Source organism: Bufo gargarizans, chromosome 4, assembly GCF_014858855.1.
Source record: "Bufo gargarizans isolate SCDJY-AF-19 chromosome 4, ASM1485885v1, whole genome shotgun sequence".
Taxonomy (NCBI): Eukaryota; Metazoa; Chordata; class Amphibia; order Anura; family Bufonidae; genus Bufo; species Bufo gargarizans.
The window spans coordinates 55201463-55227351 of NC_058083.1; positions in this window are offsets into that span (position 1 = coordinate 55201463).

The following is a 25889-nucleotide window of genomic DNA, read 5'->3' on the forward strand; positions in this document are numbered from 1 at the left end:
GAAAGCGGAGGATACCGGCTGCACGATCAAGTGGAGGAGGTGAGTTTTTTAGGTTTTTTTTAACCCCTCAATGGCCATTTATTTAGCATTCTCTCTTAAGAATGCTATTATTTTCCGTTATAACCATTTTATAACAGAAAATAATAAAGTGAAGTTCAGGTCCCTATTGACTTTAAAGGGGTCCGGGTTTGGGGTCAAGTTTGGGTCCCAAACCTGAACTTTGACCTGAAGTTCGGCCGAACCCGACGAACCCAAACTTCCACGGGTTCTCTCACCCCTAGCTATAGCTTCATGGTTCAGCAATTGTCAGAAGAAACTGGTTGCGAGAAGATCTAAAGATTGTAGAAACTGTGCTACTGAAGAACACAGCCAAGTCATATCTCTGTGACAGGTATCCCCAGAATATGACACCAGGTGTATCCTGATGTTCTTCAGCTGTCCTCAGCTGAGATGAGTGAATCTATTCTAAATGAATCAAACTGTTTATGAACATACAAAAAAACTCAACTCTACTACTAAGCTTTAATTTAAGCAATTCAAACAAATCATGCAAAACAGAGTCTGCCATTTAATATATCAAAAGGGTATTCCATTTATATGACATTATCCCCTATTCACACAATAGAGGATAACTATTAGAAAAACTGGGGGTCAGTCAGCACATCCAAATGTGCAGGTGCATGTCACCGTGGCTAAAAATACAATAGTAATTGCCAAACAAAATGCAACAGACTCTGCAAATACAAACAATAAAATAAGTACATATAATACTGCCATATTCACGATATAAGATACCAATGCTATTGTCAGTATTGGGTCCATGACTTCATTGTAGTGTGGCAGACCGCCATCTGCACACTGCAACGCCATGGGTCCCAGCTCTGGTCTACCTCACAGGAGGAGCAGGCACCCGCCAGCATACCGCTGCATCCACCCTTACTCCCAGGTCTCGTCATGCGCATGCACCTCTCCCTTTGTTATAGGAGAGGAAAGCACTCTTCCTGATTACTGTCTCCACCCGGAGGTGCGGTGGGGTTACTTGTATTTAGGCCAGCTTCACTGACCATGAAGTGTCCAAGCTGGTTGTTATACCTGTTAACCTCTGCTGAATCTTCCTGCTGATCTGCCCTGCAGTGTACTGGAATTTTGCCAATTAACCTTGACCTTCCCTGCTTGTCTGCCTCCAGCATTTACCCCTGCATTGCCTGACTATGATTCTGCCTGCCGTTTTCTACTTAGATTACTTGGACTATTGACCCTTGCATTGCCTGACTACGATTCTGCCTGCCGTCTGCTACTTGGATTACCTGTACTATTGACCCCTGCATTGCCTGACTACAAATCTGCCTGCAGTCATCTGTAAGTTCGCCTGGACCTCTGACCTTGCACTGCCTGACTACGACTCCGCCTGACCCAGTATACCGTATTTCTCTGAACTTTGTTTTGCCTTTGTTTCAAGTGACTTTTGTCTATCTTCTGCCAGTAAAGATCATCTGTTCAGTTACTCTTCTTTGTTGGACTCTGTACACACTCCTGGAGTTATCTGCTTTCTGGGTGACTGGTATAAACCCCAGAGTCCTGACTCTGGGAGTCAGCAGTCAGCAATATTAGGCTAATTCCACATTCACATCCTCTGGTCATGACAGTACGCTTGGGACATGGATCCCGCTGGCTCTAAACCTGGAATATCTGAAGTACTGCAGGAACTTGAACAACAGCATACCACCCAGAAACAAGTGGTGAAATAATTGCAGCATGTAGCTGCTGACCTGGATTCTCTCTCTACAGCACAGTCTGCACAGGCTTCTACAGCTCCTGCTGTCCCTCCTGTGGTTGCAGTGCAGTCAGTTTCTTCTGCTCCATCCCGTTACAGTGGCAACCCGAAAAGCTGTCGTGGGTTTCTCAATCAGTGCACAATTCACTTTGAGCTGCTTACTCATAACTTCCAATCTGATTGAGCTAAAGTGGCGTTTATCATCTCTTATCTCGAGGGAGAGGCCCTGGCCTGGACAAATCCAATATCGGAGAGATATGGACCCATCATCAGTAATGTGGCTCTATTTATGGACTCTTTCAAGAGGTTGTTTTAAGAGCCAGGTCGAGCTTCTTCTGCAGCCTCCTCTTTGCTGCACGCCTGTCAGGGGAGCCGGTTTGTGGGTCAGTATGCGATCCAGTTCCGCACCTTAGCATCTGAAATGTTTTGATTGAGGAGGCCTTGGTAGCTGCCTTTCAGGATGGTCTGTCAGGACGTATTATGGAAGAACTTGTAGGACGTGATGTGCCTACTTCCCTTTAGTTGCTCTTCTCTCTTGCTATAAAAATTGATATACGATTTTTCTGAGCAGGCTCGTGAGGTCAGTCGGGAGAAAAAACTTCCATATTAAATGTCTAGGTCAACAAATACATCTCAGCCTCCGATACTCTCCTCCTTTCCAAATCCTTAACCTATGCAGGTAAATTCCACTCTGCTCTCAGATGAGGAACGTCATTATCGTATGTCTTCTGGACTCTACTGCGGTGGTCACCGAGTCCGCAGCTGTCCCCAGAAGTCAGGAAACTCAAGCGCTTAGGGTCATTAGGGGAGGTGGCTCTAGGTAAAAACTGTTCCACTCACCAAATACCTGTGCTCTTGTTTCTTGGAGGTACCAAGGTCTCCATCTCTGGCCATGTGGAGCGCATTAACCAAATAATGGTCAACTTCCTGCGAATTTTCACCAATGCCCATCAGGACGACTGGGTGATTTTTTTTTCCCTGGGCGGAGTTTGCTCATAGCAATCGAGTCAGCCAAGCTACAGGTACAGTATATCTCCATTTTTTGTGGTCTATGGTTGAGATCCAAGTGTTCCTCTTCCTGTGCAGTCTTCTTCTGGGTTTCCTGCGGCAGATTCTTGTGTGCAGTTCTCTCGGGTCTGGTTTGACACTAAGGAATCCCTTTGCAGAACAGCAGATCAGATGAAAAGGTAGCACAGACCTCTTCCTCAGTTTGCCATTGGAGACAAGGTATGGCTTTTTTCCAAAAATATTAGTCTCCTACTTCCCTCTTACAAACTGGCTCCGTGATTTTTGGGACCATTTCCAGTAAGCTACCGTGCTGATTCCAACTAATTTCATGTTTCCTTACTTAAACCAGCTGTCTTTAACAGGTTCTGGAAAAGCACTTCACAGAACCCTTCTCCTGTCACTATGGATGAAGAATTCGAAGTCAAGTACATCCTGGACAGGAGGATCATCATGGGTAATACTTTAATGGACTGGAAGGACTACGGGCCTGGTGAGAGGTCTTGGGAATCTGCGGATAATATTCATGCCCCTCTCTTACTGAAGAAATGTCTCTCCAAGTCGGCTGTTTGGAGGAGGGGGCATAAGGGGGGGGGGGGGAGTACTGCATGCGCGTGCACCTCTCCCTTTGTTATAGGAGAGGAGAGCACGTTTCCTGATTATTGTCTCCCCTGCAGTGGCGTCTCTAGCTTTCAAATTTTGGGGGGGCACACTGGGGGCCAGGACAAAAGTAGGGGGGCAGCTATAACAACGATACATTTACACAAGTACGCTTAGAAATGCTGCGATACTTTACCCAATACCTAAAACCGCAACAGAGAAGAAAAGTCCAGCTGTCTGTGGATGACACTTTTATAGAGAGGGGGGATCTGTGGATGACACTGCTATGGGGGGGATCTGTGGATGACACTTTTATAGAGAGGGGGATCTGTGGATGCCACATACCGTGTATAGCATCTTATGCTATTTGTGTCATCCACAGATCCACCCCATGACAGTGTCATCCCCATTTCCCCCTCCATAACAGTGTCATCCACAGATCTCCCTCCCCGCCTCTCACAGGAGTGTAAATTTGACATTTCTAAACCGTAATCCATATCCTGCAGTAACTTTAACTTTAAATCAGGATTCAGCAGCCGCTCATCTCTACTAGTACCTTAACCTTACACCACTCGGCTAGCTTCGGTAACAGGGCCAGGCTACAGCCCACAGGTCCTGCCTGTTAGTTGTTATCGAGCAAGCGCTGATTTCTGCAGGTCAGAGGATACGGATTACAGTTTAGAAGAAATGTACACTCCTGTGAGCGGTCCAGACCAGTGGCGGATCCAGAGCCTGGTCTCGGGAGAGGCACTTCCAGATTATTTTCTGTCTGCCGCCACAGAACAAGGGTGCTTATAGAACAGACTCCACAGTGTAGCGGTATACTGTATATCGTGGGGCACAGTGTAGCGGTATACTGTATATTGTGTGGCACAGTGTAGAGGTATACTGAATATTGTGTGGCACAGTGTAGCGGTATACTGTATATCGTGGGTCACAGTGTAGAGGTATACTGTATATCGTGGGGCACAGTGTAGCGGTATACTGTATATCGTGGGGCACAGTGTAGAGGTATACTGTATATTGTGGGGCACAGTGTAGAGGTATACTGTATATCGTGGGGCACAGTGTAGAGGTATACTGTATATCGTGGGGCACAGTGTAGAGGTATACGGTATACTGTGTGGCACAGTGTAGAGGTATACTGTATACTGTGTGGCACAGTGTAGAGGTATACTGTGTGGCACAGTGTAGAGGTATACTGTGTGGCACAGTGTAGAGGTATACTGTGTGGCACAGTGTAGAGGTATACTGTGTGGCACAGTGTAGAGGTATACTGTGTGGCACAGTGTAGAGGTATACTGTGTGGCACAGTGTAGAGGTATACTGTATATTGTGTGGCACAGTGTAGAGGTATACTGTATATTGTGTGGCACAGTGTAGAGGTATACTGTATATTGTGTGGCACAGTGTAGAGGTATACTGTATATTGTGTGGCACAGTGTAGAGGTATACTGTATATTGTGGGTCACAGTGTAGAGGTATACTTTATATTGTGTGGCACAGTGTAGAGGTATACTGTATATTGTGTGGCACAGTGTAGAGGTATACTGTATATTGTGTGGCACAGTGTAGAGGTATACTGTATATTGTGTGGCACAGTGTAGAGGTATACTGTATATTGTGGGGCACAGTGTAGAGGTATACTGTATATTGTGGGGCACAGTGTAGGCTATATGTCTATAACATAAACATATTTCACATGAACACTCACAATTACTTGGCTAGGCCCTTGGGGATCTCGGACGCCACTTCCACACTTTGGCCGGGGGCTCGGCGGACCTGATGTTGTGTTTTATCCTAATAAGAAAGATTTCATAATAAGGATTTGGAGAAGGGGCAGAGGGATAGCAGAGCAGGGAGAGGCTGGTGCTGCTACTAGGGGGTCATACCATGGAGGAGTAATAAAGCCCACCATAATGTCCCCCCAAGTAGAAATAATTCTCCTTTTAATGTGACAGTGCAAAAATACCCCCTTGTAATGCCCCCAGTTGAGCTAATGTCCCCATAATGTGCCAGTATAAAATACCCCTATATAGTGCCCCAAGTAAATGCCCCCATAGTGCTCCTCTTCCCCCTTCCTCCTAGTGCCCCCCATAATGTACCAGTATAAAATGCCCCAGTAGATGCCCTCAGTGTCCCCCATAATTTTGCAAGTATAAATTACCCCTTCTTAGTGCCCCCGTAGATGACTCCATAGTACTCCTCTCCCCCTTCCCCATAGTACCCACCATAATGTGTCCCAGTATAAAATGCTACTGTACAGAGCCCCCCATATAAAACACCCCTTCTTTGTGTTGCCTCAGTAGATGCCCCTATAGTGACCACCAATAATGTGCCAGTAATAATCCCCCCATTACGTGCCAGTAATAAGCCCCCATTACGTGCCAGTAATAAGCCCCCCATTACGTGCCATTATTAAGTCCCCCCCATCATGTGCCATTATTAAGTCCCCCCCATCATGTGCCATTATTAAGTCCCCCCCATCATGTGCCATTATTAAGTCCCCCCCCCATCATGTGTCATTATTAAGTCCCCCCCCATCATGTGCCATTATTAAGTCCCCCCCATCATGTGCCATTATTAAGTCCCCCCCCATCATGTGCCATTATTAAGTCCCCCCCATCATGTGCCATTATTAAGTCCCCCCCATCATGTGCCATTATTAAGTCCCCCCCCATCATGTGCCATTATTAAGTCCCCCCATCATGTGCCATTATTAAGTCCCCCCCATCATGTGTCATTATTAAGTCCCCCCCCATCATGTGCCATTATTAAGTCCCCCCCATCATGTGCCATTATTAAGTCCCCCCCATCATGTGCCATTATTAAGTAAGTCCCCCGTCCCCCCCCTTCAGTATCACTATTGTAAAAAAAAAAAAAAAAAAGAACACTTATACTTACCTCAGTGTCAGCGATGCGATGCAGGCCTCTTCTGGTCTGTGTCCCACGCTGTATGGCTCAGGCGGCGTGATGACGACATCGCGCCACCTGTGCCGGCCTCTGATAGGCTGCCGGCCTAGTGCCTGCAGCCTATCAGAGCAAGGGGAAGGGACACGCCTCTCCCTCCCCTGCACCGCCGCTGGCACAGGCAGTAGTAAGGAGATGAGCGCAATGGAAGCGCTCATCTCCCTGTGCCCTGCGGCTGCTCACTTTGGTGGGGGGGGGCGCATTTTAGTTGGGGGGGGCACATGGGGGGGCCCAGCATGATGTAGGGGGGCCGTGGCCCCCTCTGCCCCCCCCCCTGGCGACGCCACTGCTCCCCTGGGGGTTGGGTTACTTGTATTTAGGGCAGCTTCACTGACCATGAAGTGCCTAAGCATGGTTGTTATACATGTTAACCTCTGCTGAAGCTTCCTGCTGCTCTGCCATGCTGTGTACTGGACTTTTGCCAATTAACCATGACCTTCCCTGCCTGTCTGCCTCCAGCATTGACAGCTGCATTGCCTGACTACAATTCTGCCTGCCATCTGCTACTTGGATTACATGGACTATTGACCCCTGCATTGCCTGACTACGAATCTGCCTGCTGTCATCTGTAAGGTCATCTGGACCTCTGACCTTGCACTGCCTGACTCCAAGTCCGTCTGACCCAGTATACTGTATTTTTTAGAACTTTGTTTTGCTTTTGTTTTAAATGACTTTTGTCTACCTTTTTCCAGTAAAGATAATCTGTTCCGTTACTCTGCCTTTGTTGGACTCTGTATACACTCCTGCAGTTAGCTGCTTTTTGGGTGACTGGTATAAACGGCAGAGTCCTGACTCTGGGAGTCAGCAGTAAGCAATATTGGGCTAATTCCTAGTCCACTATAAGCTGACCCAGAGGATACACATCCTCTGGTCGTGACAGTTATGTTGTAAATGTGAGATTCTTGACAAATACCTTTGTACAAAATTATTTAGGCCCGTCTGTCACCGTCAAGGCGATCTCTTTAAGATGGGAACCTAACACTAAATATCACATTCACTGAGTGCCACAGCAGCCTCCATTAAATTCAGAGGGTGCAGGTTCCACATGCATGCTGAGCCCACTCTACATTGTACCTCTTATGGTGCCAAAAAGGCCTCCACTACTTTTTGGGAATGCAGGCTCCACATGCATTCCGCCCCACAATATGATGGTGCCTCACTGACCTCTGATATGTTCGGGGAATGCAGGTTCCACAAAAATGCTGAGCCCACTCCGTATCCTACCTCTCCTGGTGCCAACTGGCCTCCAATAAAAGTAGGGAGAGCAGGAAATAGGTTTATACTTGCACGACCAATGTAATGGAGTGTCATGGAACCATGAACCAGACGTGCAACAGAGATAAGTGGAAATTAGAAGGCTTTATTGAAAAGCAAGCTGTAAGCAAAAGTCCAAACGGATGGCTAAACCGAAGCAGGGTCTTGCGTAGACAGAGGTCAGGAACCAGAAGGGTAGTCAGACGAAGCCTGGATCAGGAACCAGCAGGGTAGTCAGAGGAAGCCAGGATCAGGAACCAGCAGGGTAGTCAGACGAAGCCAGGATCAGGAACCAACGGGGTAGTCAGACGAGGCCAGGATCAGGAACCAGAAGCAGCAGCAGTCTTAGAAGCATGTGAACACAGGAGGACCAAGCAAGGAACTGAAGCCACAGACCTCCTATATATATGAGCTGGGCATCCAGCTCCTCCCAGTGGGAAGGAGAAGCCGCAGGGTGGGAGGCTACAAGAAACCCAGAAACCAAGATGGCCGCCAGCACATGTCAAACGAAGGAGAACAGTGAGAAGGTAAGACCATGACAGTACCTCCCCCTCAAGGGCCCCTCCTCCGCGGAGTAAGGAACGGTTCTCTGAGGGAAGCGTGCGTGGAAGGCTCGGAGCAAAGCAGGAGCATGGACATCTGCGGAGGGAACCCAGGAACGCTCCTCTGGACCATAACCACGCCAATGGACCAAAAACTGCAACCGACCGCGGACCAGGCGTGAGTCCAGGATATTGCTCACCTTCATATTCCTCACGATTGCCCACTTGGACCGGACGGGGCCGAGGAACCGAGGAAGTGAAACGATTACACACCAACTGGCTTCAACAGGGAGACATGAAACACGTTGGAGATCCGCATGCCAGGAGGAAGCGCAAGGGCATAGGCTACCGGGTTTACCCTGCGAAGCACTCGGAAGGGACCAACAAAGCGAGCCGCCAGCTTGGGAGTGGGCACTCGAAGGTTGAGGTTGCGGGTGGACAACCATACACGGTCTCCGACCTGGTAGGAAGGAGCGGGCGCTCGTCTGCGATCAGCCTGGAGTTTCTGGCGCTGCGCAGAGACCTCAAGGGACCTCTGGATCTGTACCCAAGAAGCACGTAGGACGGAAAGGTGATCCTCCACAGCCGGAATATCCTGGGGAGAGAATACCTCCGGTAACACGGCAGGTTGGAACCCATAATTAGCCATGAAGGGAGACGTCCCAGAGGAAGAGTTCACCGCCGTGTTCCTGGCAAACTCAGCCCAAGGCAGGAGGTCAACCCAATTGTCTTGGTGATCGGAGACATAGCAACGAAGGAATTGCTCCAAGGCCTGATTGGATCGTTCTGCGGCCCCATTGGACTGAGGGTGGTAGGCCGAGGAGAAAGAGAGATGAATCCCCAACTGGGAGCAAAAGGCGCGCCAGAACCTGGACACAAACTGACTCCCCCGATCCGACACAATCTCCTTGGGCAAACCGTGCAACCGGAAGACCTCCCTGGCGAAAATCGTGGCCAACTCTTGTGCAGAGGGTAACTTCTTGAGAGGAACACAGTGGCACATTTTGGAAAACCGATCCACAATCATGAGAATGACCGTATGGCCTCGGGATGCAGGGAGGTCCACAATGAAATCCATCCCCAGGTATGACCATGGGCGCTCCCCGGTGGCTATGGGTTGCAAAAGGCCCAACGGAAGGTGCCGAGGGGACTTACTCTGGGCACAAACGGAGCATGCCGCTACATATGCGGCGATGTCGGAACGTAGAGAAGGCCACCAGAACAGACGTGAAACAGCCCAGGACAGCTGATTCTTTCCAGGATGCCCCGCGGCCTTGGAGTTATGGTAGGTTCGCAACAACCGAGTGCGCAACTCCTCAGGCACAAAACACCTGCCGTTGGGTCTCCCAGAGGGAGCACCAGATTGAGCCGCCAAAATCTGCTCACTCAGGGGAGAGGTCAGGCTGGTGCGAATGGCGGCCAGGATCTGATTCGGAGGTATGACCGAAGTCGGAATCGACTCCTCCCCGGACAGCTCGGAGTACTGGCGTGATAAGGCATCCGCTCTGATGTTCTTGGAACCGGGTAGGTAGGAGACCACGTAATTAAAACGTGACAAGAACAGAGCCCATCTGGCCTGACGTGGTGTCAATCTCTTGGCCTCAGAAAGGTAGGTCAGATTCTTGTGGTCCGTCAGGATGAGAACCGGAACCACCGAACCCTCGAGCAAGTGCCTCCATTCTTTAAGGGCCTGCACGATGGCCAATAACTCCCTGTCACCAATCTGATAGTTGCACTTCGCGGAAGACAGTTTCCGGGAGTAAAACCCACAGGGAAGCAGAGGACCCTCGGGTGTCCTACGCTGAGACAGAAGGGCGCCTACTCCCGTCTCAGACGCGTCCACCTCGAGGACAAAGGGCAACCCAGGGTTGGGATGCGACAGAATCGGAGCCGACACAAAGGCGGACTTTAGAGCCTCAAAAGCTCGGATGGCCTCGAGCGGCCAGACCTGGAAATTACTGCCCTTCCTGGTCAGATCCGTGAGAGGCTTGGCTAGCATAGAAAAGTCCCTGATGAACTTCCGATAATAATTGGCGAAGCCCAAAAAGCGCTGCAGGGCACGGAGACCACTGGGCTGGGGCCACTGTAAGACAGCCGAAACCTTCTCAGGATCCATGGAGAACCCCTCAGCGGAAATGATGTAACCTAAGAAGGTTACCTGGGATCGGTGAAACTCGCATTTCTCAAGCTTACCGAACAGCCTGTTCTCTCGTAACCGTTGCAACACTCGTCTGACATCCATAATGTGGGCCTCCATGGATTCAGAATATACCAAGATGTCATCCAAATAGACCACCACACACTGCTGCAACAGGTCACGGAAAACATCGTTGATGAATTCCTGGAAGACTGCGGGCGCATTGCACAACCCAAAGGGCATAACCAAGGATTCATAATGACCGGTCTTGGTGTTAAACGCGGTCTTCCACTCATCGCCCGCCTTGATCCTTACCAGGTTATATGCCGCCCTCAGGTCGAGTTTGGTAAAGACCGTGGCCCCTTTGAGGCGATCGAACAGCTCGGAAATCAAGGGTATCGGGTAAGCGTTCTTGATCGTGATGCGATTGAGACCCCTGTAATCGATACAAGGCCTCAACTCACCGCCCTTCTTTTTCACAAAGAAAAATCCAGCCCCTGCCGGGGACGAGGATTTGCGAATGTGTCCGCGTGAAAGCGCCTCCCTCACGTACTCCTCCATGGCCTCATTCTCCGCTACCGACAGTGGGTAGACTTTGCCACGAGGAGGAACGGCACCAGATTGTAACTCTATGGCACAATCGTATGGGCGGTGCGGAGGTAGGGCAACCGTGCGCACCTTATCGAATACATCCCGGTACTCTTCGTATTCAGGAGGCAACAGAGAGTCCGAGGAAGTACACAGCAACTTGACAGGCCCATGGATGCAACTAGCCCCACACTGCGGTGACCACGAGAGGATCTCGGCCGATCTCCAATCGAAAGTCGGATTATGCTTCTGGAGCCAGGGGTACCCCAAGACCACCGAGTAGTGTGGAGACGAAATCACCTGGAGACAGACCGACTCTCTGTGAACGGCACCAATGGCTATCCCCACTGGAAGGGTCTCATGAGTCACGTGTGGCAGCAGAAGGGGTCTGCCGTCTATCGCCTCAAGAGCCAGTGGGGAACCTCGAGGCTGCAGAGGAATGGAATTGGCGGCAGCGAACACACTATCAATGAACAAACCACCAGCACCAGAGTCCACCAACGCCTGGGTCGTCACCGAGCCCCCGACCCAGGAGAGGACAACAGTGATTAGTGGTTTGTCAACACGGGAAACCGGGGACGAGGAGACTCCACCCAAGATCTGCCCCCGACAGGATCTCAGGTGCGAGCGTTTCCCGGACGGTTCGGACATGCCAACCGAAAATGCCCACCGAGACCACAGTACATGCATCGGCCCTCGCGTCTCCGGAGTACCCTCTCCCCCTCGGACAGGCGAGCAAACCCCAGCTGCATGGGTTCACCCCCAGACAAGTCATCCCCAGGAGGCGTGGGAGGAGAGGGAGGCACGGGTGGGACAGCAAACGTAGGCGCCAATCTGTTAGAAGGCCTCCGCAGGCTCTCCTTAAAGGAAGGTCTCTCCCTGAGTCTGGTGTCAATCAAAATCAGGAAAGAAATAAGAGACTCGAGCTCCACTGGTAGGTCCTTAGCTGCAACCTCATCCTTCAAGGCATCCGAGAGACCATGAGAGAAAGCAGCGACCAGAGCCTCATTATTCCAGCCCACCTCTGCTGCCAGGGTACGAAACTCAATGGCGTATTCAGCTACGGATCGTGAACCCTGTCTGATGGACATAAGGAGCTTCGCAGCAGAGGCAGCACGAGCCGGCACATCGAATACCTTCCGAAGAGAAGCAACAAAACCGGAAAACTCGGCAACCACCGGATTGTTGTTCTCCCATAAAGGGCTGGCCCAGGCCAAGGCCTTGTCCGAGAGCAGCGAGATCAAGAAGCCCAACTTTTCATCTCTCAGTAGGAAAGGCATGTGGCAGCAACTCGAAATAAATGCCCACCTGGTTAAGGAAACCTCGGCACTGAGTTGGCTCTCCCCCAAAGCGCTGTGGAAGGGGGGCAGAACCGGTCATACCCCGAGACACCACAGGCGCAGCAACAGGTGTCGGGGTAGACTCTGGCGCAACAACCGGAGCGGCAGTAGGAGCGGGCCCAGGAGCGACAACCGACCCATCGGCAACGGAAGCGAAATGAGCCGTGCGTTCAAGCAGGGTTTGCAACGCCACAGCGAACCGACCCAACAGGTGATCCTGCTGATCAAGTCTGGCAACCAGCGTAGGTAGCGAGGATGGCCCTGTACCGTCAAAATTCATGGCTTGGTCCTAATGTCATGGAACCATGAACCAGACGTGCAACAGAGATAAGTGGAAATAAGAAGGCTTTATTGAAAAGCAAGCTGTAAGCAAAAGTCCAAACGGATGGCTAAACCGAAGCAGGGTCTTGCGTAGACAGAGGTCAGGAACCAGAAGGGTAGTCAGACGAAGCCTGGATCAGGAACCAGCAGGGTAGTCAGACGAAGCCAGGATCAGGAACCAGCAGGGTAGTCAGACGAAGCCAGGATCAGGAACCAACGGGGTAGTCAGACGAGGCCAGGATCAGGAACCAGAAGCAGCAGCAGTCTTAGAAGCATGTGAACACAGGAGGACCAAGCAAGGAACTGAAGCCACAGACCTCCTATATATATGAGCTGGGCATCCAGCTCCTCCCAGTGGGAAGGAGAAGCCGCAGGGTGGGAGGCTACAAGAAACCCAGAAACCAAGATGGCCGCCAGCACATGTCAAACGAAGGAGAACAGTGAGAAGGTAAGACCATGACAGTACCTCCCCCTCAAGGGCCCCTCCTCCGCGGAGTAAGGAACGGTCTCTGAGGGAAGCGTGCGTGGAAGGCTCGGAGCAAAGCAGGAGCATGGACATCTGCGGAGGGAACCCAGGAACGCTCCTCTGGACCATAACCACGCCAATGGACCAAAAACTGCAACCGACCGCGGACCAGGCGTGAGTCCAGGATATTGCTCACTTCATATTCCTCACGATTGCCCACTTGGACCGGACGGGGCCGAGGAACCGAGGAAGTGAAACGATTACACACCAACGGCTTCAACAGGGAGACATGAAACACGTTGGAGATCCGCATGCCAGGAGGAAGCGCAAGGGCATAGGCTACCGGGTTTACCCTGCGAAGCACTCGGAAGGGACCAACAAAGCGAGCCGCCAGCTTGGGAGTGGGCACTCGAAGGTTGAGGTTGCGGGTGGACAACCATACACGGTCTCCGACCTGGTAGGAAGGAGCGGGCGCTCGTCTGCGATCAGCCTGGAGTTTCTGGCGCTGCGCAGAGACCTCAAGGGACCTCTGGATCTGTACCCAAGAAGCACGTAGGACGGAAAGGTGATCCTCCACAGCCGGAATATCCTGGGGAGAGAATACCTCCGGTAACACGGCAGGTTGGAACCCATAATTAGCCATGAAGGGAGACGTCCCAGAGGAAGAGTTCACCGCCGTGTTCCTGGCAAACTCAGCCCAAGGCAGGAGGTCAACCCAATTGTCTTGGTGATCGGAGACATAGCAACAAAGGAATTGCTCCAAGGCCTGATTGGATCGTTCTGCGGCCCCATTGGACTGAGGGTGGTAGGCCGAGGAGAAAGAGAGATGAATCCCCAACTGGGAGCAAAAGGCGCGCCAGAACCTGGACACAAACTGACTCCCCCGATCCGACACAATCTCCTTGGGCAAACCGTGCAACCGGAAGACCTCCCTGGCGAAAATCGTGGCCAACTCTTGTGCAGAGGGTAACTTCTTGAGAGGAACACAGTGGCACATTTTGGAAAACCGATCCACAATCATGAGAATGACCGTATGGCCTCGGGATGCAGGGAGGTCCACAATGAAATCCATCCCCAGGTATGACCATGGGCGCTCCCCGGTGGCTATGGGTTGCAAAAGGCCCAACGGAAGGTGCCGAGGGGACTTACTCTGGGCACAAACGGAGCATGCCGCTACATATGCGGCGATGTCGGAACGTAGAGAAGGCCACCAGAACAGACGTGAAACAGCCCAGGACAGCTGATTCTTTCCAGGATGCCCCGCGGCCTTGGAGTTATGGTAGGTTCGCAACAACCGAGTGCGCAACTCCTCAGGCACAAAACACCTGCCGTTGGGTCTCCCAGAGGGAGCACCAGATTGAGCCGCCAAAATCTGCTCACTCAGGGGAGAGGTCAGGCTGGTGCGAATGGCGGCCAGGATCTGATTCGGAGGTATGACCGAAGTCGGAATCGACTCCTCCCCGGACAGCTCGGAGTACTGGCGTGATAAGGCATCCGCTCTGATGTTCTTGGAACCGGGTAGGTAGGAGACCACGTAATTAAAACGTGACAAGAACAGAGCCCATCTGGCCTGACGTGGTGTCAATCTCTTGGCCTCAGAAAGGTAGGTCAGATTCTTGTGGTCCGTCAGGATGAGAACCGGAACCACCGAACCCTCGAGCAAGTGCCTCCATTCTTTAAGGGCCTGCACGATGGCCAATAACTCCCTGTCACCAATCTGATAGTTGCACTTCGCGGAAGACAGTTTCCGGGAGTAAAACCCACAGGGAAGCAGAGGACCCTCGGGTGTCCTACGCTGAGACAGAAGGGCGCCTACTCCCGTCTCAGACGCGTCCACCTCGAGGACAAAGGGCAACCCAGGGTTGGGATGCGACAGAATCGGAGCCGACACAAAGGCGGACTTTAGAGCCTCAAAAGCTCGGATGGCCTCGAGCGGCCAGACCTGGAAATTACTGCCCTTCCTGGTCAGATCCGTGAGAGGCTTGGCTAGCATAGAAAAGTCCCTGATGAACTTCCGATAATAATTGGCGAAGCCCAAAAAGCGCTGCAGGGCACGGAGACCACTGGGCTGGGGCCACTGTAAGACAGCCGAAACCTTCTCAGGATCCATGGAGAACCCCTCAGCGGAAATGATGTAACCTAAGAAGGTTACCTGGGATCGGTGAAACTCGCATTTCTCAAGCTTACCGAACAGCCTGTTCTCTCGTAACCGTTGCAACACTCGTCTGACATCCATAATGTGGGCCTCCATGGATTCAGAATATACCAAGATGTCATCCAAATAGACCACCACACACTGCTGCAACAGGTCACGGAAAACATCGTTGATGAATTCCTGGAAGACTGCGGGCGCATTGCACAACCCAAAGGGCATAACCAAGGATTCATAATGACCGGTCCTGGTGTTAAACGCGGTCTTCCACTCATCGCCCGCCTTGATCCTTACCAGGTTATATGCCGCCCTCAGGTCGAGTTTGGTAAAGACCGTGGCCCCTTTGAGGCGATCGAACAGCTCGGAAATCAAGGGTATCGGGTAAGCGTTCTTGATCGTGATGCGATTGAGACCCCTGTAATCGATACAAGGCCTCAACTCACCGCCCTTCTTTTTCACAAAGAAAAATCCAGCCCCTGCCGGGGACGAGGATTTGCGAATGTGTCCGCGTGAAAGCGCCTCCCTCACGTACTCCTCCATGGCCTCATTCTCCGCTACCGACAGTGGGTAGACTTTGCCACGAGGAGGAACGGCACCAGATTGTAACTCTATGGCACAATCGTATGGGCGGTGCGGAGGTAGGGCAACCGTGCGCACCTTATCGAATACATCCCGGTACTCTTCGTATTCAGGAGGCAACAGAGAGTCCGAGGAAGTACACAGCAACTTGACAGGCCCATGGATGCAACTAGCCCCACACTGCGGTGACCACGAGAGGATCTCGGCCGATCTCCAATCGAAAGTCGGATTATGCTTCTGGAGCCAGGGGTACCCCAAGACCACCGAGTAGTGTGGAGACGAAATCACCTGGAGACAGACCGACTCTCTGTGAACGGCACCAATGGCTATCCCCACTGGAAGGGTCTCATGAGTCACGTGTGGCAGCAGAAGGGGTCTGCCGTCTATCGCCTCAAGAGCCAGTGGGGAACCTCGAGGCTGCAGAGGAATGGAATTGGCGGCAGCGAACACACTATCAATGAACAAACCACCAGCACCAGAGTCCACCAACGCCTGGGTCGTCACCGAGCCCCCGACCCAGGAGAGGACAACAGTGATTAGTGGTTTGTCAACACGGGAAACCGGGGACGAGGAGACTCCACCCAAGATCTGCCCCCGACAGGATCTCAGGTGCGAGCGTTTCCCGGACGGTTCGGACATGCCAACCGAAAATGCCCACCGAGACCACAGTACATGCATCGGCCCTCGCGTCTCCGGAGTACCCTCTCCCCCTCGGACAGGCGAGCAAACCCCAGCTGCATGGGTTCACCCCCAGACAAGTCATCCCCAGGAGGCGTGGGAGGAGAGGGAGGCACGGGTGGGACAGCAAACGTAGGCGCCAATCTGTTAGAAGGCCTCCGCAGGCTCTCCTTAAAGGAAGGTCTCTCCCTGAGTCTGGTGTCAATCAAAATCAGGAAAGAAATAAGAGACTCGAGCTCCACTGGTAGGTCCTTAGCTGCAACCTCATCCTTCAAGGCATCCGAGAGACCATGAGAGAAAGCAGCGACCAGAGCCTCATTATTCCAGCCCACCTCTGCTGCCAGGGTACGAAACTCAATGGCGTATTCAGCTACGGATCGTGAACCCTGTCTGATGGACATAAGGAGCTTCGCAGCAGAGGCAGCACGAGCCGGCACATCGAATACCTTCCGAAGAGAAGCAACAAAACCGGAAAACTCGGCAACCACCGGATTGTTGTTCTCCCATAAAGGGCTGGCCCAGGCCAAGGCCTTGTCCGAGAGCAGCGAGATCAAGAAGCCCAACTTTTCATCTCTCAGTAGGAAAGGCATGTGGCAGCAACTCGAAATAAATGCCCACCTGGTTAAGGAAACCTCGGCACTGAGTTGGCTCTCCCCCAAAGCGCTGTGGAAGGGGGGCAGAACCGGTCATACCCCGAGACACCACAGGCGCAGCAACAGGTGTCGGGGTAGACTCTGGAGCAACAACCGGAGCGGCAGTAGGAGCGGGCCCAGGAGCGACAACCGACCCATCGGCAACGGAAGCGAAATGAGCCGTGCGTTCAAGCAGGGTTTGCAACGCCACAGCGAACCGACCCAACAGGTGATCCTGCTGATCAAGTCTGGCAACCAGCGTAGGTAGCGAGGATGGCCCTGTACCGTCAAAATTCATGGCTTGGTCCTAATGTCATGGAACCATGAACCAGACGTGCAACAGAGATAAGTGGAAATAAGAAGGCTTTATTGAAAAGCAAGCTGTAAGCAAAAGTCCAAACGGATGGCTAAACCGAAGCAGGGTCTTGCGTAGACAGAGGTCAGGAACCAGAAGGGTAGTCAGACGAAGCCTGGATCAGGAACCAGCAGGGTAGTCAGACGAAGCCAGGATCAGGAACCAGCAGGGTAGTCAGACGAAGCCAGGATCAGGAACCAACGGGGTAGTCAGACGAGGCCAGGATCAGGAACCAGAAGCAGCAGCAGTCTTAGAAGCATGTGAACACAGGAGGACCAAGCAAGGAACTGAAGCCACAGACCTCCTATATATATGAGCTGGGCATCCAGCTCCTCCCAGTGGGAAGGAGAAGCCGCAGGGTGGGAGGCTACAAGAAACCCAGAAACCAAGATGGCCGCCAGCACATGTCAAACGAAGGAGAACAGTGAGAAGGTAAGACCATGACATGGAGTCAGCCACACCTCCAATGCAAACTGCAAGAAAAACTGGGGATCAGTCAGCAGATCCCAATGTGCAGGTGCACGTCGCCATGGCTGAAAATACAAAAGTAATGGATAAACAGCACTCTACAAACGCAAACAATAAAATAAGTACATATAATAATGCCAAACTCACTATATAAAATACTAATGCTATGTTGTAAATGTGAGATTCTTGGCAAATACTTTTGTACAAAATTATTTGGGCCCATCTGCCGGCGTCAAGGCGATCTCTTTAAGACGGGAACCTAACACTAAATACCACATTCACTGAGATCCACAGCAGCCTCCATTAAATTCAAAGGATGCAGAGGATAACTATTAGGTCGGTGGGGGTGTGCTTCTTCTGGGGCCCCCATCGATCAAGAGAGTGTGGGCCCTGAACCGTGTAGCCCCCCGAAATGAACTGAGTGGATGGCAAGGCATATGCACAGCCACTTCAAGCGGCTGCATGCATGTAAGAAAACAGGGCAGGGAAGATGAAAATGGAAGATCACATGACCCTGGGTGGGGACCTGGCCGGTGAACTTGCCCATAGTCAGTCTCACAGCCAATCAGGAGGGACAGTATTGTTTTCTGTATAAGTTCCAAAGCAGAGTGATAGGGCATGTCTATCACAGACACAGCAATTAGACAAACAAGACTGAATTTAGGCTCTTACAGGGACAGTGTTAGAGATTGGGAAGATGTATATAGTAAAGTCGATTAAATTACTTGATAGAACAATTTTAGCTCTAGGGACAGAGTAGAGTGAATTAGTGTATTTTGTGTCTTTTACAGGGCTGAAGCTGTTCACATACATAAGGATTCTGCTACACTGCGCATCAGCAGGAGCCAGCTAGCAGCCCAAATTATGTTACCCCCCCCCCCCCCCACACACACACACACACACTCACAAATCTACTTGCTGAGGATTATAAATATTTGTAGAATACTGGCGCTGGCACAGAGAGGGTAGGGGAGGGTTACAAGTAATACATATATATAGAACACTAATTATAAAGTCTCTACCTGTATCTGATAAATGATCATTCCGTGATGTGGTGTGATCCCGTTATTCCAAAAAGCGCTGTGTATATTTAATAGGACGCTTCTTGCTCTAACTCACACCTTGCGCGCTGCCCTGGCCGGTAGCTAGCGCACACATGGAGGAGCCTGCAGGGATGAGTTCAGGAGCGTCTTAGTGTGACGTCGCAACTTTGCTCTGGGTGCCTCCAAGGGACAAATTTCCATCCACGGGTTCCTTCATCAGGGATGATTCATGGAACAAGTCCTGGGGGTTAAATAGGTTTCCCATTCACATAATCATTCCTGCAGTATCTGCTCAAAAAGCATAGAGGCACACCATTATTCATTGCAAGAATGATTATGGGAATGGGAAACCTATTTAACCCCCAGGACTTGTTCCATGAAATCATCCCTGGCGAAGGAATTTGTAGGTTCAGAAACGCGTTGGATGGAAATTTGTCTCTTGGAGGCACCCAGATCGAAGTTGTGATGTCACACGAAGATGCTCCTGAACTCATCCCTGCAGGCTCCTCCACGTGTGCGCTAGCTACCGGCCCGGGGCAGCGCGGTGTGAGTTAGAGCAAGAAGCGTCCTATTAGATCTACACAGCGCTTTTTGGAATAACGGGATCACACCACATCACGGAACGATCATCTATCAGATACAGGTAGAGACTTTATAATTAGTGTCCTATATATATGTATTACTTGTTACCCTACCCTCTCTGTGCCAGCGCCGGTATTCTACAAATATTTATAACAATCAGCCATTCATTATCGGTGAGAGTAGGTTGGACAATCCTATTACCAGGCAGTGGCAATCTAGGTGAATACATCAGCCTCAGAGAAATATCTGACGGCAGCACAAGTGTCTCTGTTCTCACAAATTTACTTGCTGAGGATGTTTTAAGCATCATAGTTGCACTGGACATTGTGCAATTGCACACTTTTTCCCAAAAACCTGTTGCATATTTCTACAGACTTAGTAATATAGTAACATAGTTTATAAGGCTGAATAATAACATCCCTCCAGTTAAGCCTGTTATCCTGCAAGTCGATCCAGAGGAAGGCAAAAAAAACTCCTGTGAGGTAGAAGCTAATTTTCCCCACTTTAGGGGAAAAAGATTCCAATCAGAATAACTCCCTGGATCAATAACCCATCTCTAGTAACTATAACCTGTAATATTATTACACTCAAGAAATACATCCAGGGCCCTCCTGAACTCTTTTATTGTACTCACCATCACCACCTCCTCAGGCAGAGAGTTCCATAGTCTCACTGCTCTTACCGTAAAGAATCATCTTCTATGTTTGTGTACAAACCTTCTATCCTCCAGATGCAGAGAATGTTCCCTCGTCACAGTCACAGTCCTGGGGATAAATAGATGATGGGAGAGATCTCTGTACTGACCCCTGATCTATTTATACATAGTAATTAGATCTCCCCTCAGTCGTCTTTTTTCTAAAGTGAATAACCCTAATTTTGATAATCTTTCAGGGTACTGTAGTCCACCCATTGCTTCTCCAGTTCTGATATGTCGGCCTTTTTCACAGGAGCCCAAAACTGTACACAGTACTCCATGTGTGGTCTGACTAGTGATTTATAAAGTGTCAGGACTATGTTCTCATCACTGGCATCTATGCCCCTTTTGATGCAACTCATTATCTTATTGGCATTGGCATCAGCTGCCTGACACTGGTTTCTACAGCTTAGTTTGCTGTTCACTAATATTCTTAGGTCCTTTGCTTATTTTTATATGGCACAGGTTGCAAATTGCAATTCGTTTCTTGTCTGCACTTTCCTCTAAAAAGCGCCTAGCCCTTGGCAAGGGGGATTGCCACAAGGGGGTGCTATGGGGAACAGTTGTGGGCCTGTTTGGTGTGGCCCTCCTTCTCACTTTTGCCACTCCACTGCCTCTTCCAGCTTGTTGCAGTGCTGCAGATCACTCCCCCTCTGTACTGCTGTCCTTGCTCGGCTTGCCACCTTCCCAGGTTGGGTCAGTGACTTAATCGTCCACCACATCCTCTTCCACTTCCTCACTCTGCTCATCCACTTGAGTTGTTGACCTAACAACAACCTCAGTTATTGAAAACTGTGTCTCATCCTCATCATCAACCTCTTGAGACATTAATTGCCGTTGACTTATTGGCAACTGTGTCTCGTCAACATCATCCACCTTGTGAAACACTAATTGTCATTCCCCACCGTAATCTTCTTCTGACTGTGGATGCTTAAGAGTTTTGTAATCAGGGCACAAGATCTCATGTCCCTCTTCAAGCGGGCTTGTCGAGAGGCCCAAATGAAGGAATCGTGCTGAAAAGAGCTCCTCGGAATATCCGAGTGTTGGATCACTTGTTTGGCAAGTCTCTCCATGGTGGGAGGAAGAAGAATCAGGGTGAGGATTGTGTTGACCACACTCTTGGCTACTGAGACTGGACTTGGTGGAAGACAGGGTAGTGCTTAAAAGACTGGAAGCATTATCTGCTGCAATCCATCTGACCACCTGGTCGCACTGGTCTGACTTTGAGAGAATTGTCCTGGGCCACCCTGCAAACTGGGACATGAAGCTAGGTATCGTGGGTGATTTTTTTTCCCTGTGCTCTGGCAGCAGGCACAGCTTCAACAAGCCCAGGGCCACGGCCTCTGCGTGCACCATCAGCATCACGGCCACTTCCCTGTCCCTTACTGTTCGCCTTCTTCATATTACATGTTATATATGCTTGAAAGTATGTCTTACGTACAGTAGCATAGGATTTGTAAGTGTATGTGCAAAAAAATTAAAAAAGGTATTTGGATGTGGAAACGTCACACAGGAGATATACTGCAGATAATGTCACTGATGTCAGCAGTGGCTAATAAAAAATGACAGGGAATGTCACAGGTATTTGGGATGTGGAAGCATTACACTGGAGAAATACTGCAGGTAATGTTGCTGAAGTCACCAGCGGCTAATAAAAAAAATACATGGAATGTCACAGGTATTTGGGATGTGGAAACGTTACACAGGAGATGTGGCGCAGCTAATGTCACTGTCCGCAGCAGACACCGTCTACGGAAAAAGTACACTGGATTTCACTGATATTTTTTGGATGTGCACACTTTACACAGGAGATGTAGCGCAGCTAATGTCACTGTTCGCAGCGGACACCATATATGGAAAAAGTACACTGGATGTCACAGATATCTTTGGGATACGCACACGTTACACAGGAGATGTAGCGCAGAAAATGTTGCTGTCTGCAGCAGCCTAACTATTGCACGCTATTTAGCGCAGGATGCATCACACACAATAGATTGCTGCAGATATTGCTGCCACACACAATAGTCCTTAAAAGGACTTTTGGGTCTGTAAAGTTTTAGCAATTTAGTGCAGGCTGCGCTAAAAATATATATTCCTGCTGCCACACACAACAATAGTCCTTAAAAGGACTTTTCGGTCTCTGACAAGTTTTTTAATTGAAAAATAGTGTAGTCCCTACACTATCTTTCCCTTCTTCAGCAAAGCTCTCCCTGACTAACACTGAACTGAACACGTGTCATCAGGTAGATGAGGCGTTCCGGGCCAGCCAATCACTGTAATGCCAGTAACCAACATGGCTACGGCTTTACAGTGAGGGCAGTAATTACCTGCATGTTTATTTGCTGTGTAGCAGCCAACAAATGTGCGGGGAGGAAACTCGAGCATTGAGCTTGAACACATGCGGTATTCGGCCCAATACCGCCATGTGCTGAGTATCGAGATGCTCGAGCCGAACTGGTGTTCTGCCGAGCATGCTCAATCAACACTAATCACCATGTATTTTACCTTTCTTCTGATCTGTCAGAAGGATGAAAAAATGAGAAACTGGCCTCGTAACTGCCCAAATGAGTGAAATGTGAAGTGATTCTAAGAGTGACGCCTGTCACTCTTTTTTCTATGCAAAGGAGGCTCAAGGAAATTAACCAAATAAAGCATGAGGTGGTCATGCAGAGGTTAATGCTTCGATTGCGTCTCTGAGACTTTCCTATCCTGCAGGGAGGAAATAATTCATAGTCGGAAATTAAAAAGAAAAATCAATATATTATAATGACAACAAAGATTGAGATTAATCCCAAGGGTTTTGTTTTCTTCTTATAAATATTGACAAAATTCTTAATAGCAAAAAGGAGACCCTGAAGATGTCAGGCAAAGAGATGGTATGTCCTATGTCACACTCTTATCATAATACAATTATTCCACCCTACAGTGGGATCTAGTGTCCAGGAGATTTTATATCATGAATAAAATCTACAGAAACTAAATTATGTTGTAGAGCGACAGAGTTTACATTTTTTTTCTTCAAAGACAAGTGAGATATTTATTTTATCACCTATTTTTCTTTCATTGGCTTCATCCGGCTTATCTCCTCAACAACAAAAAGGTTTGGACAACTGAAATCCAACTGCTTGATCATTATCTTTCTCTGACGTACCCGTACACACCAAATGCTTAGCTGTTTCAGCTATAATTGATGGGTTTCAGGTGGCATTCATCTAACGTTAGCTTTATACTACAGTGTCAACCTGTTTTGCTTTCAAACTCTCCAGGATTTTTTTTTTAAACTGAGGAAAACATGTCTCCAGTTCTAGGCAGTGTATTGCATCGTATTCTATCTCCTTTCTCTTAGCTTCTCCCTAACCTTTTTACTTTACTATTTTCCTCCTGCCACTTTGATTTTATGGAGTTCTTTCATTATGAACTGGTATCAGAACAAAAAGCTCTTTGCAAAACTAATACCATACAAAACTGTGTGCAAGAAAATATTCCTAGAAGGCCCTACAAGAATGGGTGGTTGCATCTTAATGTTCAAATATATTGAACAAATGAGTATTATCAAGCCTTTATGATATGCTTTAGTGAGGTCATCATAGTAGTATCCCTTGGTCTCCTTCTTCATAAAGACAACTAGACAGTAGTGTTGATCACGAATATTCGAATTGCAAATTTTAATCGCGAATATCGGCACTTCGAGAATTCGCGAATATTTAGAATATCGCTAATTATATTCGTAATTGTGAATATTCGATTTGTTTTTAAAATACCAGTTCATGCAAATTTTTATGCGAAAAATTGTATGCAAATTTTATGAAAAGTTTTCGCAATCAAGAAAATAATGCCTGGAGATTACGAATTCGCGAATTCTTGAATATATGGCGAATATTCGCCCAAATATTCGCGAAATATCGCGAATTCGAATATTGCCCCTGCCGCTCATCACTACTAGACAGCCCCATTAAATGTAGAAAATACTATAAATGTATATATATATATATATATGAATATAAAAAATCTAAAAACCCCTGGTAAAATGTCAGGTTTCTGTGCTGTAAAAAAAGTTAGACAAAGATAAATCAGTTCAGAACTTTTTCCACCTTTAATGTGACCTATAAACTGTACCACTCAATTGAAAAACAAACTAAAATCTTTTAGATGTTCGGGTTCGACGGGTTCGGCCGAACTTTGGAAAAAAATACGAGTTCGGGACCTGAACTTGACCCGAACCGCATTGAAGTCAATAGGGACCCGAACTTTTGAGCACTAATATGGCTGTAAAAATGTAATGGAAAGGGCTAGAGGGCTGCAAATGGCATCAAAAGGTGGTTAAGAACATAGCAAGTGCTCTGCAAACAAATGTAGATAGGAAAATGACTTTAAATAACATAAAATACATAAAAATTTAAAATAATAATCTTGATCTAGGAGGACAAGGTCCATATGGAGTAGGAGGTTGAGGAGGTGGTGGATGTGGCGGCGTAGGTGGAAGCGGCGGTGGAGGAGGAGGTAGCCTACACTGGTTTTTGGTTTTAAATTTGTTTATATTTTTTCAAATTAGGGTACACCCCAAAACATTGCGAAATATATCCTGTGATAACCCCCTGCAGTCGTGCTAAACACACGTTCAGACAATACACTGGTTGCAGGGCATGCCAGCACCTCCAAGGCCTAAAGGGCAAGCTCAGGCCATGTGCCCAATTTGGAGACTCAGAAGTTGCAGGGGCTGACCCCTGTCAGTCAGTACGTGTAGGCGTGTGCAAACTTACTGCCCCACCATGTCGCACGTCCCTGTGATGTTCACAATCCAATGTAATATCTGCTCTATCAACTTTCGATGTTCTTTTCTGTGCCTACCATGGTAATCACGGGTGGCGGGGAATCAGGGTTCCACACCGGAGAAGGAGCGTGAGAAAGAGAGACCACATCCAAAGGAGGATTCATTTTTTCAAATTTAAAATTATAGAGTTGAATTATGGGACAAATTATTAAAGCATAAAAGTGTGACAACTTTTTAAAGTTTAAGCATTGAATGAAAGGATGTGTCGCGCATTAATTACTGAACAATTTATTAAATTTTATTCCCTGTCAACTATGCAGAGCAGGGGTTTCTATCTGGCAAAATTTTAAAAATGTCACCTGACAATGTAATTGACGATTTTTTTAAGTTTATGTTCCTGTCACCTATGTAGAGGTGCCCCAGTGACATCCACCATCCATTTCGATATATTCTCTATTAACTTTCGATGTTCTCTTCTAAACTTAACATGTTGATCACGGTTATCGGCGAATCAGGGTTCCATGCCGGAGAGGGAGCGTGAGAAAAAAAGACCAAATTTAAGGTAGATAAATGTATAAAAAACTTTTGGGATCGAGCGGAAATGTGGGAAATGCTGTTAAATCGCAAATGTGGGACAAATTGCAGAAGCCCAAATGTGGGCCAGAAGAGTTAAGGGGAATTATGGGAAAAATTATTCAGGCAAAAATTTTGGACAAAAAACAGAAGCCCAAATGTGGGTCAAAAGAGTAAAGCAGAAATGTGGGAAAAGCTGTTAAAGCGCAAATGTGGTACAAATTACAGAAGCTCAAAAGTGGGCCAAAAGAGTAAAGCCGAAATGTGGGAAAAGCTGTTAAAGCGCAAATGTGGTACAAATTACAGAAGCCAGAATGTGGGCCAAAAGAGTAAAGTGGAAATGTGGGACAAAGTATTGAAGCGCA